Source organism: Gorilla gorilla, chromosome 1 (assembly GCF_029281585.2).
Source record: "Gorilla gorilla gorilla isolate KB3781 chromosome 1, NHGRI_mGorGor1-v2.1_pri, whole genome shotgun sequence".
Lineage (NCBI taxonomy): Eukaryota > Metazoa > Chordata > Mammalia > Primates > Hominidae > Gorilla > Gorilla gorilla.
Window position 1 is genome coordinate 159,324,890 of NC_073224.2, and position 15,122 is coordinate 159,340,011.

Consider the following 15,122-nt stretch of genomic DNA (forward strand, 5'->3'; position numbering starts at 1 on the left):
TTAAAATTTCTAGTACTTAGCTGATACTAGAAATAATTCATGTTGTTTTTAACATTTTCAAAATAATCATCAAAACATTTCACAAAACCTATGTCTTGACTTCTCAAAATATTGATTCTATAAATATACCTGGATAACACTTTGGGGTATTAACTTCTGTTTAATTCTTCTGCTTGTAATATTTTTTTCCCCTTCACTCCACTAAGATAGTTGGTTAGCTCTGTGCTTTAGTGCCTGAAAACAGGTGTGTGGTGAATCTGAATGCAGTAGTAATCTATAAAATGTCCTATAATTTGTCTTCTAATAATTTTAGTATATTACACAGAAAGACATCTTTGGTGAAACAGGAAGGAGAAAGGGTTCCCTCAGGCTCAAAAGACATTCTCTTAGCTGTCAAGAGGAGAGAGTTATATATGCTCTGGAGTGATAGAAGCTGAGGTCCTATTTTCTGACAATGTTCTGGTGAAGGCAGTAAGATCCCAGAAAGATACACTCCAAAAGACATCTCAGGCTATAGTAACAGAAGCATCAATGATTCTGTCTCATATATTGTCATCATATCCTAAAGGACACTGTATGAAGTCAGCAAGTCTCCCAGGCCTGATGAACAGGCACAAATAGGTGAATGGAAGGTTTTCATGGCCAAGTTGGTAAACTGTTGACTGATGAACAGGGACTGCGACACACGACCCAATTGTTTTGATGCTGTGTAAGATCCAAGAACCTTGAACATGTTGTCAAGTGGAGGACTGGATAGAAGTTCAAACAATAATTAAGGTTACTTATATTCTTAGGGACACAGACTACACAGCAGAAGACAACTTACTTTAAAAAATCAAGAAAATGCATTTTCCACATATCTTAGTTTGTGGACTGAGATTTTTGTCTGCAAACTTTCATACATTAGTCACATTCATACCATGAAACATGACTCTATTTGATATTATACTATTTTAAATTTTCAATTGTTTAATAATATTTTAGGAGGATAGTAGGAGGTGTTTAAAATTGTATTCACATTTTATCTTTTATCCAGGTTCACAGGGAGATCACCACTTTAAAGATGACAAATTTATATCTTATTAAATATAAGAGTATTGTTTTGTTACACAGTATGAGTTGCTGTAAAACCTAGGATTTAGACCTAAATCCATTAATTAATTCTATAAAAATGAGATCTTAAGAAATTTACACTTAAAGTGCCTAAGAATTTCAAGGAGAATCTTAGATTCTTTTCTTGATTTCAAAGTGTCAACAGTTGATGGTCTCCTGTATTCCTTTCCTCTCATGAGACCAAATGCTTCAGAGGAGTGACCTTCTAATGTGGTAAATTGAGATCTAACTACTAATTACTAATTGTTATTGCAATTCTTGACCTGATCTCTAGAGCTGGAAAGCAAATCCCTGTCTCTGGAGTGTAACTAGATCTAATAGGCAGCCTCTGAGTTGACGCAGAGAGAGCATATTAGCAATTGAGTGACTTTCAAAGTGTTACCTTAATGAACACCATTGGATGTAATGTTTTGAAGCTCAAACTAGGCGAATGTACTTTCCTTTTCTCTGACAGTAGTTAAGTATAAAATTTCTCTATTCCTTTATTTAGAGTGAAGAAGCACATTAGTGAAAAAAGTATAAGAAAGTTCTCCATTGGTACATTTTTAATAGCTTCAAGCTGTTAACAGTTACATTGGCCCAAGGTATGGGGTGGCACATGTTATGGTTAACTGATTAGTACAGAGCCTCTTGACATACAGACATTTTTCTGTTACTGGTATCAGCCATGAAAATGTATTTCCAAGCAACTAAGCCTTAACTCCTGCTGGTTTGGAAGCCATGGACCTTCAAATTCCCATTCAAATTATTCAACACCTACCATGGGTAGAAAAAAAATACAACTTCATTAGTAAAAGCCACAAAGAAATCTATTGATAAGTTTTTAAAATTTCTTTAACATGAGAAAAATGCAAAAACATTCAGATTGTAAATTAGCCACACAACTTTAAAATGACCTCACTTTCTTTTTTCATAACTCTAAGGATTTACTTTATGAGGTCTTAGGTTTAACAACATACTTCAAAAAGAATGTGGATAGCAAAATAAATATGTGAAAGGTTACATGTAGGGGAGCAGGGAGAAAGGGCAAAGAAAGCAGGATCGTAACTATGTGGTTTTCACTTGTTTCCAATTCTTATCTGAAGTAGATATCGACTTGGCAATTCTAAAATTAGAACAACTGGATACTGGACAAGTAGAGATAGTAATTGCCAAGTGATCCCCATTATGTTTATGAATAATTTCTTCTTCCCTCTCTCACTCTCACAAAAGTTTCATAAGCCCTGAGGAGACATTTTTATAGAAGGTCTATTTTCTTATCTCTAAATGGAATAGAGCAGGAGAGTAATATAAGACAGGAATGAAGAGTCATTCTTATCAGAAATAGTTTTGCATAATATTGGGGGATGTTTTGTATGTTTTATTCTAGAGGGTTGGATTATCATTTTCAGTACCTTATGAATCAACTTGTTCCAGTATCTCATAAGCAGAGTTGCCTCTACCAAGGTAGCATTATACTTTCAAAACATTTATGATAATGAGAGCTTGACTTCACACATGTTAGTTAGTGGAAACTGGAGTATGTAACTTTACCAAACTATTTAAAGTGGAAGGCTCTGTTATGGCTCTGTTACTGATTTCCCTTGTATTTTGTTCATACTATACTTCTTAAGAGTAGTTTACTATTTTTGTTCCAAATGTAAACTCAAAAAGTTTCCATTGTTAAAAGAAGTTAAATCTATCATTATAATGCAAAGCTCTACATAGATAGGTGACCTCCCCTCCCCTCCTCTTTTTTTTTTTTTTTTTTCCTCTGCAGCATATTACTAGGCAATCTAGTGTCATTCTGTTAAATATTCTCTCATCTGGTTTTAACTTTGGATTTTTAATTGTTAGTTTTTTGTTCTAACAAGAATTAGATGTTATGTTTTGAGCTTTTCAGATGGAAGTTATTACATATATGCTACCAAATTATCTTGAGAACTTTGTGGGATTTAATGGGTCAGTCTTTCTAGGGTAAGAAAGGAGAATGAGCCACGTAGAAGATCTGTGATGAAATGAACTACAACAATGGAATTATATCTGGAAAAGTAAATTTCTATTTCAAGTGTATATTTTCAGCTCACTATCAGGAATTAGTACATCAGCATGAAGACAAACCTCACTAGTGAGTTAATTGATTGTTATTAGGGTTCATCAGAGCAGATTTAGAAAGTGGCCAAGGTTTGTCATCTGTTGCCACTTTTCTTGTTGTTGCTTTTATTCCTGCTCTTTTAAATGTTTTATAAAAATATTTATTGAAACCTACCAGTGGTACTTTGTAGAATTTAATATACAAAAGAAAGGAGTATTCTTCTCCAGGACCTTAAAGTCTCCTCAGGGAGATTAAGAAGGTTTACTGAATTTTACGTAACAGCCCACCAAATGGAAACTGTAAGTGCCAAATGAGTCGTAAGAACAGTGAAGACTTAAAAGAACTAACTTACAGATCAGTTGTTGGAGTGACGGTTCACTGGGAAATGGGATTTGAGCTGTGTTTTGGATGGTGAATATAATTGCCCCCTGAGAATGATTAAGTGTTAAGGATGTGGGGAGGTGGTAAGGAGCACATAAATTATTTGAGATACATTTTTTATTCTAGTAATAAATGAGTAGTTCACTGAAGTCTGATTATGGCAGGAACTGAACATCAGTTTATAGTATTTGACTTTTCTTATAAACAAAGGAGAGCATTTAATTATTTTGAGCCTGGTCAAATATTTTGCCTCACAAGATTAATCTTCCGGAGGACACATATGAAGGCAAGACTATGATAGTAGGAAAGTCTATGAAAGTATTCTACATAAAAGGTAATGAGGCTCTGAACTAGAACAACGGCAGGGAGAATGGAAAAGATGAGATATTTGGAAGATGACTTATCTGAGAAGAGTCTACAATACTTAGTAATTGATTTTATAGAAGAGTTAGAGAAACTAGCCAACATGAATTTACATTTATGATTTTTTGCAACTGAGGGAAAACTAATACCTTTAGAGGTATAGAGGCAGGAATGGTGGCTCACACTTGTAATCCCAGCACTTTGGGAGGCTGAGGCAGGTGAATCGCTTGAGCTCATGAGCTCAAGACCAGCCGGGGCTACATGGCAAAACCCCTTCTCTACAAAAAAATACAAAAATTAGCCTAACACACGTGGTGTATGCCTGTAGTTCCAACTACTGTGGAGACTGAGGTGGGAAAATGACGTGAGCTGAGGAGGTGGAGGTTGCAGTGAGCTGAGATGGTGCCACTGCACTTCAGCCTAGGCAATAGAGTCAGATCTTGTCAAAAAAAAAAAAAAAAAAAAAAAAAAAAAAGAGAGAGAGAGAAAGAAAAGAAATAAAAGAAAAAACATTCATTATTAAATGTGCATTGGCTCCAGAATACCAACCCAGCACACTGTAGAAAGATATGAAACCATCAGTCGTTGGGTATGCTGTTAAAAATAGCATTTTTTTAAGCAAAATATCAAGGTAATGCTCCTGTAGGTAGTAGGTGTACATCAAACCTATTGACAAACATTTCCATTTCATTATGGGAGGAACATTAGCCCTGTTCACTTCTGTCACCAGATGATAGCAAACAATGCTCCATTTCCCTCTCAAATTATGACAAATTCATTTGTACTCTCTGTCTCTCCATAGGTATTTCAAATTAGTTTGGAAACATTATTTTTAGTTGCCTGGAAGTATACATGCAGGAAAAGAAAGTTTTATGTTGATGAGACTTTTTTTTTTTTAACCTGTTTTACTCTGTGTCTTTTGGAAAGCAATATGCCACCATCATTACTACAACAATAAAAACCGTAGAGTACAAATAGGAACACTTTTATTCTATGAAGGTCATCATGAAGTTGCATTTGAAATCTCAGAGAGAAGTAATGTATGAGAAACATTTTAAAACTTCTTTCTATAGGTCATATCTCCTTTGGAAAGTGATCACAGTATTACAAAGTGTCACGTAGAAATATCTTTGAAAAAATTGAGTACAATAAGAAATGTTGCACAAGTTATTTTGTATACCTTACTCAGGTTTTATACATCCCTTGGAAGCACCTTATAGCCTCTATCATTCTTGAACCTCTTTGGAAAATTTTAAGCAAAAAATTGGGGTAAGCAGTGGAGGAGGTATAACCAAGATATACCTGACTCAAGTGCCTAAAGCTATCTCAGGTTACAGTTTGTGAAAATAAGTAATAGTCTAGTTTTTAAAGTAGCTTTAGTCATAAAACAAAATTATGTGATTGGTAAAGCAGCAATTTCTCTTTCAATTTAAAAATCCAAGACAAACATATATGTTATTTCAGTTGACATCTTTTCAAGGTTCTACTGTAACCTAGGTTTTATATTTGTCTAGGGAGAGAATAGTTTACTATGTACTAAGTAGTTCTCCAGAAAAATAAAATAAATAAAAAACTCTCTGTTACACTATATGACATGAAATGAATATATACCCAATCACTCACTCATGTTCTGGGAAGAAATAGAAAAAAAAATGAAGAAAACAGGACAAGAATTTCCAATATTCATTCCTATAATCATTCTATCTAAACATTCCATTAACAGGAGCCAACTTTGGTACTCAGAATTTGAGACAAAAAATACTTTGTTATAAAATTGATTATTTCTTGCTCTTTACATTTACATTTACATATGGTACTGAGAAATTTCTGAGCTTCATGGAATTTCTCTGAAGAATTTTAGATATTACAGTAAAATTTCAAGTTGCTAAAATGTTTGATAATAAAGCAAGCTTGAATTAAAAAGGTAACAGCGTAAACCATTTGAAAATTTCCATTTGGTTCATAATGCTTTATTTTCAAGGGTCATATACACTCTTTTTCCATGAATATTTAAATTTCATTTCTTTTCTAAAATGGCCTGAATAACCAAATTTCCCTAATAGGCTTTAGTGAGAAATAGCTAATAAAATCAGACAGTACGCTGCTATGCAACTGCTTAAGAGAAACATTTTTCTTATTAAAACATCTATATTGAATTCTCTTTAATGTTCAAGAAGTCTTGCCTCATTCTGTCAAACTTCTCCACGCTATTCTCATTATTTCTCAGAGCAACCCTATGAGATTTTAAAGTGGCAACCATTACAATTTTATTTCAGTAATGGGAGAAACTGAGGCAAAGAGAGTATAAGAGCATCACACAGCATGCCGGTGGCAGGCCTGGGAACAAAACAAGTATCTTTAATTTTCCTGCCAAAAGCATACTCTAATAAACTGAAGAAATTTCTTTGTCTTCAAAAAAACGGGAGTAGAGGGGAGACAAAAAAAAATCCTACAGTAGTAGAATATCACTATTGCTCGATGTTATTAGGCCTAATTAATGTTTCTGAAAAATGTCTATGAGGTTTATTCTTTGCTAATAGTACATTTATTATTTCACAACTTTGTAGCAAGTTCAAGTGCTTACATGTAGAACAACTACAGAGCGATAGATGATTAGAGAAAAGCACATATAGAATGAATACATTATCTTGAGCTACTTAATCTTTATGCCTCAATCTATACATTATTACTTTATATAATAATTGCATTATTTTCCTCAATCCCTCTCAAATACACACAAACACACACACACACACACACACACACACCCCAATGACTTTGCTTAAAACATATGGTAGTTGTCAACAATGAAGAGTTTTAAAATAAAAATTAAATCATTAATTTTGCTTATTGCTTTTGGACAAGCAGGAAGATGTCTTTGCAAACTCATTAACATATAGTAATGAATAAGCTTAATATAATTTCTATTTAAGTGAAAAATAAAATGAAGTGTACAGTTGTGGGTTAATGCTATATGCGACAATATTTCCAAAGATTGATCTTTAGTAAAGATATGTTAATAAAGCATTATTGGCTGCTCATTTAATAGAAGTTGCCTTGCCTTGCTGGACATTAATAACATATGGATGATAAAAGAGTACCTTTCTTCAGAGAGTAATTGCCCATATTTCTCATATTTTCCAGAGCCGAAAGCCAAAAATCCTCATAATTGATAAGCATATGGACTGCAGTAGCATATTGCAGAAACTCTCCGGCAATAAACATACCCAATTCTTTTCAGTTTCATTCTACTTCTTTATTTATGCAAAACTCAACATTGTTTCTTCAAAACATCCTGGTTTCATTTCCTCCTCCCTGAAAAGCAGTTACACTTTAATCAGCATCACTGAAACATTTGTACTCCCTCACTCTTGTTATTTCGTTATGAGACTCTATTTTTGGCATATCAAATAATTATATTACTTATGAGCTTACTATTTTAATTTTTATCACACGTTTTATTATTATCTATGAAAACTGAAATATGATAGAATACATTATTTTTAGTTGAATTTTTAATATTCTCCATCCAAATGGTAGCTGCATTTTGTGAGTAATGATATCATCAGATATGAATTCTTGTTGAGACTTCACATTCACTTTTATTTTTGTTTATTTGTTTAACAATTAGAACTAATAACTAACAATTATTTTGTTTACTTGTTTAACAATTAGAACTAATTTGCACTTACCTAATTCAGGTTATGAGAATATTCCACATATAAATTAGAATTTAATTTGTATTTACATGAAGTTTTCTTTCTTACTTAATAGCAAAAACTTGTTTCCATAACCTTGTCTGTGATATTGTAGAGATTTTTCAAGCATCAGACAGGGGGTTATCCTCAATTGCCTTCAGAGTCACTTTCAACTCTGATATTCTCTGATATCATGATGCTATATATAGAATAATAATAGAGACACCTTTTATATATCCTCCTAGATAGTTTTATGAAACTAATATTACTCAAACTAGAACTCCTTGGAATACCCGGAATTTTATCAAGTATTATTCCCAAAAAGTTATGTTGAGATTTAACAACAACAACAAAAAAGCCATAATGTATCACATGCACAATCATTGTTAAACAGAGAGAATACCACAGGCACTGAACAATTCTGGGAAACCTCAGGCTGTGGACGTTTACACTGGTTTCTTTGATCAGTCACCCTTAATACATTAAACATCATTGCCCCAAACAAAATATCTAGCTTTCACTGATATCCAGGGTTTATTTCCTTGTTTGCTCCAGGCAAACAAGCTTTCACCAAAGGAACTAACTTAGCTTCTTTGACTAGTGATTTCCATCTTTTTTCTTAAGTTTTTATTTCCATTGTTTTGAAATGGTGTGTAAATAGCTGATCCAAATCTTTATTCCCCTGAACCCTTTTCATGCCACAGTGATTTTTTTTATTGTGGTTAAGAAAACACACAGCATGAGAACTACCCTCTTAGCAAATTTTTAAGTGTATAATAGAGTATTGTCAACTATAAGCATCATATTGTACTGTAGATCTCTAGAACTGTTTTTATTTTGCATGACTGAAACTTTACGCCCATTAAACTGCATCTCTTCAGTTTCACTTCCCCACTACTGGTTTCCCTTTTATGTCCTCTTCTTTACTTTTTTCTTCTACTGTCATTTCCCATTAGGTCTTTCAGTACTTTTTGTATCTTCAGTCTTTCAATGCTTATACACCACTGCTGATTTGTTTAACATAATTAAGAAAACACAGTGTTATCATGTATTGTAAGATCCTTAGACATTAATGTACAGGTGGTCACAGCATCTTCTCATGTAGTAGGTATTTCCTTTACCTTCCAAATCCAATCCCTGTTATTGCCACCGTTATTCTATGAAGGATTTGTCAAGCCCTGTTTCTCCTGAATATTATTATGAAGTTCAAGGTTAGTGTGTGGGAACAAAAACCAGAAGAGATGAACGTCTATTAATTGCAACTGAAAAGGACAATTAGGAAACATAGAACTAGAAACAGTAGAGAAATGGGTCAGGAGCACCAAAAGGTAAAGTGGATTTAGTACACAGTAGAGTTTTTGAGATTTTTAGAGAGAGTCTTAAGACGGGAGTTAAAAATATTTTGTAATCAACTCATATTTGAATTTTTTCAACAGAGAAGAAAATAAAAATTCAAATTGCTTTCATTTAGTTTTGGTTGATAGACTATTGTCTGATAGATTTGAATAGATATCTAAATTTGGGGAACAATTATTTGGGATTTAACAAATAAGATAATTACTGTGTATCATATATGTTTAAATGAAGCAAAAACTTACTTTCACAATGACCACCAAACTGCTAGTAAGCAGAGTGCAAATTGATTTTAAAAAACAGCCGTAATCTCATGCCTTTAATCCCAGCACTTTGGGAGGCCAAGGCAAGCAGATCACGAGGTCAGGAGTTCAAGATCAGCCTGATCAACATGGTGAAACCCCATTTCCACCAAAAATACAAAAATTAGGTGGGCGTGGTGGCAGGCGCCTGTAATCACAGCCACTCAGGAGGCTGAGGCAGAATAGCTTGAACCCAGGAGACAGAGGCTGCAGTGAGTCGAGATGCCACCACTGCACTCCAGCCTGGCAACAGAGCAAGCCTCCATCTCAAAAAACAAAACAAAACAGAAACAAAACAGCCATAATGTTTCTTGGAATAGACAGCATTATCAGAGGAAATTTCAGAAATTTCTTTGAATTTTACTTTTGGAGGACAAAGAGATAATAAAAAAATGGATGCTCCAAAAAGGACAAAACTTATGAAACTCACCATGTTAAGAAAACCAAATACAACCTCTCACAAAATTATAAAATCAACATTAGTTTTTAACCCATCCTCAGTAGACCCTCACCTTCATAGAAGGTAGATCCTACTGGATGTGTTGCACGGCTTTTCCTTAGTTCAGCTAAAGCAGGCAGGGTTCTTGTCCATCCCACGGCCACGGAAATTTAGGCTCACAGACGTTGCAGAGCGTGAGTAAAGCAGGATTTTATTGGGTGAAAAAGAAAAAAAGGGGTAAGCAGGGAATCTCTGCAAGGCTAGAGTCTCAAGCTTGAGTGCTTCCCACCCTCAGCTTGAATCCAAGTTCCACACAGGAAAAGGAGGGGCCAGGATCCTCCCTGCAGCACAGGTGGAACCTTCCTGAGGCTCCACTTCAGTGAGCAGGCTGGACGGAGTTTCTCCAGGGACCCCCGCCCATCTGGCTGTCTCATTCGCCCCTCTAAAGAAGTACATCTAACTGCCGTTAGCATGAGGATAAGGACGAAGACCAATATTAATTTCTTCCTGCTGCCAGGGGGTGTTGTTTTGGGGAAACAGCAGTCAGAGCTCTTTCAGAGGCCGATCTAAGGGTTCCCAGCAGAAAGGGCTATCCTCAGAGGCTCCCGTTGCATGACTGTTTGGAGTTTGATGACCTGAAGGTAAGAACAGAGAGGGGGTTATTAGGAAACATGTATCAAAATGAAACAAGGGCAGGGGCAAGGACAGCTCAAAAATTCTGAAGCCTTTTACCAGTTTGCACTGGGAGAGGGAGGCCAAAAGCCCAACTGGTTAACAAAACTTTACCTTTTTGCTGGCATGTCAGGCTTCTGGGTTCCTTTCCCTGAACCCTATCCTAAGCCAACCAGTTTAAGGTTTGGGAAATTAACTCTTTCCAGTTTGGAAGATGCATCTGAGGGGAGTGTCCCATAGTACTGAGTCAGTTACCTATTAGTGAAGAGAGAACAGAGGAGGAGAAAGGAATAAAAAGAAGGCATTTTTTCAAAGGAGTTCCATGGGTTGAGGATGCATTCAAAAGGGGTACAGACTCAAGATGAGAAAGAGGGGAGCAGGCATCCCTGGTTCCCTTCTCTTCCTAGCAGATACCCAGGTGTAAGGGAATGGGAGAGAGAGCATCCTTTTTCCCTCTTCTGTCCTTGCATCCCCGAGTTCCGGCGACCTTGGCAGGTGTTGCCATAGGTGTCAAAGCGACTTGCATCCATGAAGCAGGGGGGCCTAGAGAATAGGAATTATCTGTTCTCACCTATGTCTCTTTCCCACCTACTGTCAGTAGCCTTAGAGTTCCCTAGACCTCATTTATGCCATCAGTATTAATGTGGTCTTTATCCATGAAACAAGAGGCTTGGGGTTGGCTTAATCGGCAGTGCTGTGCTGTGCCTTTTAACCTCTGTCATCACCTGTGCTGTGCATTTTAACCTCTGTTGTCATTTGCCTCTGGATCCCTCAGATCCAGTTTTCCTCCCTAGGGCTTTGACCTGAAGCATGGAATTGAGTTTGGGACAAAAATGTGTCTTGGGGGGTTACATGGACTCATTATAAGCTGAATGCTAAAGTGAAACTGTGGAATTGAGTCCTCCAACAAGGAAGAGAAAAGAATGTCTTGTGACCCATCCAGATAACTGGTAGCTAGAGTTATGCTTGCTAGAATTTCGGTGCATGGTGCTTGGCTTTGGTTAGTTCCCTTGGTTTTACATTCCCAAAAAGGAAACCTCCGGGTGATGAGCACTGTATTTATTCCCTATTTATTCTATCACTTGGCAGGATTTGCAGGATAATTGCTCAGAACTAGAGTATCTATCCGGATTTCTACATTACCCAACCCTTTTGTTCTTTCTGAGCTACAGCCAGGGATTGCCGGTTGGTTCACAGAATCAAGCAGGATTAGTCTAAAATGTAGATGAAAACTTAAAAAGAACTAGGGAGTTTAGAATTTAATGACAAAGATATACATTTTGAACATAATTTCTCTCTCTCCAGTCCTCATGTTTGTTAAAAAATAAATCATTGTAGGACTGAGTTGTTTGCAAAATAGACTTTCGTTTTATACTTGGCCTGATTATTTGCATTAAGTGCAGCAAGAATAATTATTTCTACATAGGCCTTTTGGATTGGCTTTGCTGGAATTCTGTTCCACAAGGAGTCTCAGATAAGACCTTTTAAAGCTGAGCCCAGCCATGGGTTAGTATCCTCAAACACCTGTGAGTTGGGTGATCCTCTCCTCTTAAGGTCCCAAGATAAACGTGGAGGTCCTAGACCTGTTAGAAAGTGACATTCTTAACTGAATACAGGTCAGGAACCCTCTACAGAGACTATGTAGGCAAGGGTATGAGGCCAGTTTGCCCACTGCTTTTATTGACTTTGCAAGGAGAGATTGACTCCTTAAATGGAAGCATACCCTTCCAGTCAAAGCCTTGGTAAAATTACCAGATTCTCCAATTGTGTCTTGTAGCAAAAGAAAAATGAATTCTTCTTGCACTGATGCAAACAACTATATTGCCGTAAGTTAAGAATACTCACAGTTAGTTTCCAAATTTTAGAGGAACCAGGTAGAGAAAAACAAACATGCTCCAAATTTTGATCCCAAGAATAAACCTTACTTAACTATTAAACGCCATAAATAGTTAAAATAGTTTAAGTAAATAGTTTAAATTTCCTTGAGTCTGAAAAACAAAAAAAAGGATCAGCAATATTCCAAGCAAAGGTTAAAAAGGTTGCTTCAGTTTTCTGAGTTCAGTCCATTTGGTTAACTCTTATTTTGCTTGATATTCACGGACATTTTAGGTCTTCATGAGTCCTGTACATTTTCCTTTAACATCACAATCTCCAGTGTTACCAGAAGCCTGTATTTGAGAGCACCTGTTTCAGTCCTACAGCTTATTATAAACCGTTTTTTTGAAAAGCATTAAAATAAGACAACAATTTTCTGTGAATAGCAAAATATCCAGGGTAGTTACAGTTAGAAACACAATTGAGAAAGAAGTTTGGTTATCTCTGTGGTTTACAATAACTTAAACATAACAACCTTAATTATGATTGATAGCACATACTCAGACATTAGAATTTGAGAAATCCCATAAATTTTGGAACATATATTAGCATTATTCACCAAGATATAACCTAAAGAAAATTGAGCATCATGTTGGCAATCCCGTGTACCTAAATATGTGAAATAATCCAGTTTACCTCTCCTTTCTGGACATTTCAGGGGCCCTCTGAAGTATTTGAAAAGCCAGGTGCCAGGGAAGACAATTTTGAAACTGAAGTTTGATTTGGGGAAGGCTGTCAAATACGTTCCATAAACACTTGATATTATGAAATAGAATTCCAGATTACCATAAGTTATTTATTTTGCCAAAATGATGACTTGGAAATTTTAAAGAAGCAAAAAGCTTTTATAACTCTTTACAAATTTTGTGAATGAGCAGATTAGCACCTTAAGAAAACTTTGTTATGTTTTTATTTCAATGTTCAATTTACAGAAAAACCATATAATACTCCTTTTGGAATTTAGTTAGTATGTTCACCTAGATGACCTCTTCTGCAAGAAGAATTTCCGCAGTTCTTCCACTGCTTCTTTGAACTTTCAGCTTTTTCCTAATTTAACTCAAAACAATCCTTTAACCCCAGACAAAAGTTTACATTTCCATGCCTTCTTATAAACTTTTACTAAAAAACACACTTTACTGTTCTTACACACCTTTCAAGTAAATCTATTTCTAGTAGTTTCAGTTAACTCCTAGCAATTTTTAACTTTAAGGAAAACTTGGCAAGTTGTTTTAGTTGTGTGATAAGTGCAGCCAAGGTTTGCCTTCTTAATTAAGGGTGTGGTTAGTTCCAAATGGCCCCAGGCCCTAGCAGTTGTGAAGCTGGCAAATCAAATAGTTCTCAAAACCCCAAAAGCAGTTTGCACCCTCAAAACACTTATCAAACCTTGTATCTGACCTGCATCTTACTAATAATCTTTAAGGCTGTTTTTATTTCTTAAAGATTAAAGTCACATGAACTGAAAGCTTCCACAGCTTTTAACTTCCCTTTAAAAAATAATAGATCCAAGTGTTTGTCTTTCTTTAGGCCAAATTAATTAGAGCTATTTTGACAGACATTACACACAGTATACACACAGACAGGCAGAGGAAAACACAGTCGCTGGGTGGGAAGCTTTAAGAGACAGGGCTAGGAAAAAGTGCAGATATGGAGCCTGAGAGGGCTCATCCCCTAAGGCAGGGTTGCCCAACAAAGCCTTGCCAAGGGTTACCACCCATGCCCTCAGGATATAAAACAAGATGGAGGCTTGATTTCACAACCAAAACTTTGCAGAGAATACAAACAGTGATAGTTGTTGGGGAGGGCTGGCCTAGTAAAACATCTTATGAAGGAAAAAACTTTAAAAGTTAGCTCCCAACAAGGTGGAGAAGGGGAAAGAAAAAAGAACAGTTTAAAAATGCCTAGAGAAGAACCTCTAATTCTTAGGCAAGTGGTTCCTCCACCAGGAGAAAATCTTAATTATTGTCCAATGGAGCTGAACCCCTTGGCGGGAGAAAGGGAAGGTTGCAGCAGTGCCTGGCTGGGAACCAGCCACGTTGCAGTGCAGGATTCTTGAGCCATACATCCGAGCCCTGGCAGAGAGGGAGAAGCAGCTGGGAACTGCTGCTCACAGGTCAGTCCTGAAAAAGGAAGGAAAAGGCCATGAAAAGGCCGGGGAGCAACAGGAGTTGGGAAAATGGTTTCCCCCACCCTCAGAAGTCCGAGGATGAAAAGGCTTAGAAGCGACAGTGAGAGGTTTTGAATCTCCATTTCACTCACCGCTTCTTGAGCCCCCACTTTGTGCACCAAAAATGTTGCAGGAAGTTTCCTTAGTTCAGTTAAAGGTGGAGTTCTTGTCCGTCCCATAGCCATGAAAATTTAGGCTTGCAGACGATTAGAGAGGGTGAGTAAAGCAGGGTTTTATTGAATGAAAAAGAAGGAAAGGCGGAAACAGGGAGTCTCTGCAAATCAAAATGACTGTATCTTTTCCCACAGTTCTTGAATTAACTTCACTGATATACGTGGCAGGCCTAGTAAACTACCTATCCTTTGATTATTAATAGCTTCTCCCTTGCTAACAAAATTCCATTATTTTTCTACATAGCATTATGTCCATGCCTGGGTAAAATGGTCTAAACAAAAATGACAATCACATTACCAACTTGTCAACTTTGCTGTCTATTTTACCAAGTATCTCTAAAGAGGGGTAATGGCATATTTTTCTGTGAAGCTCGCACCTTGAATCCCAGGTCCCACATGGGAAGAGAAGGGGCCAGGCTCCTGCCTGCTGCAAAAGTCATGAACTTCCCAGGGCTCCACCGCAGTGGGCAGGCTGGTTGGAGTTTCTCCAGGGACCCCCTCCCACCTGGCTGTCT

General features: G+C 36.5%; 1 long non-coding RNA gene across 1 annotated transcript in view; it reads right to left on the minus strand.

Moving 5' to 3' along the window:
- Window positions 1–1,643: 1,643 nt before the first annotated feature.
- Window positions 1,644–15,122, minus strand: part of LOC101127783 (uncharacterized) — a 107,999-nt gene continuing 94,520 nt past the window's right edge. Inside the window, exons 3-4 of the long non-coding RNA XR_002008198.3 lie at window positions 4,081–4,209; window positions 1,644–1,869 (exon numbers count right to left, since the gene is read on the minus strand). This is a non-coding gene — a long non-coding RNA (uncharacterized lncRNA). The remainder of the gene's footprint in view (window positions 1,870–4,080; window positions 4,210–15,122) is intronic.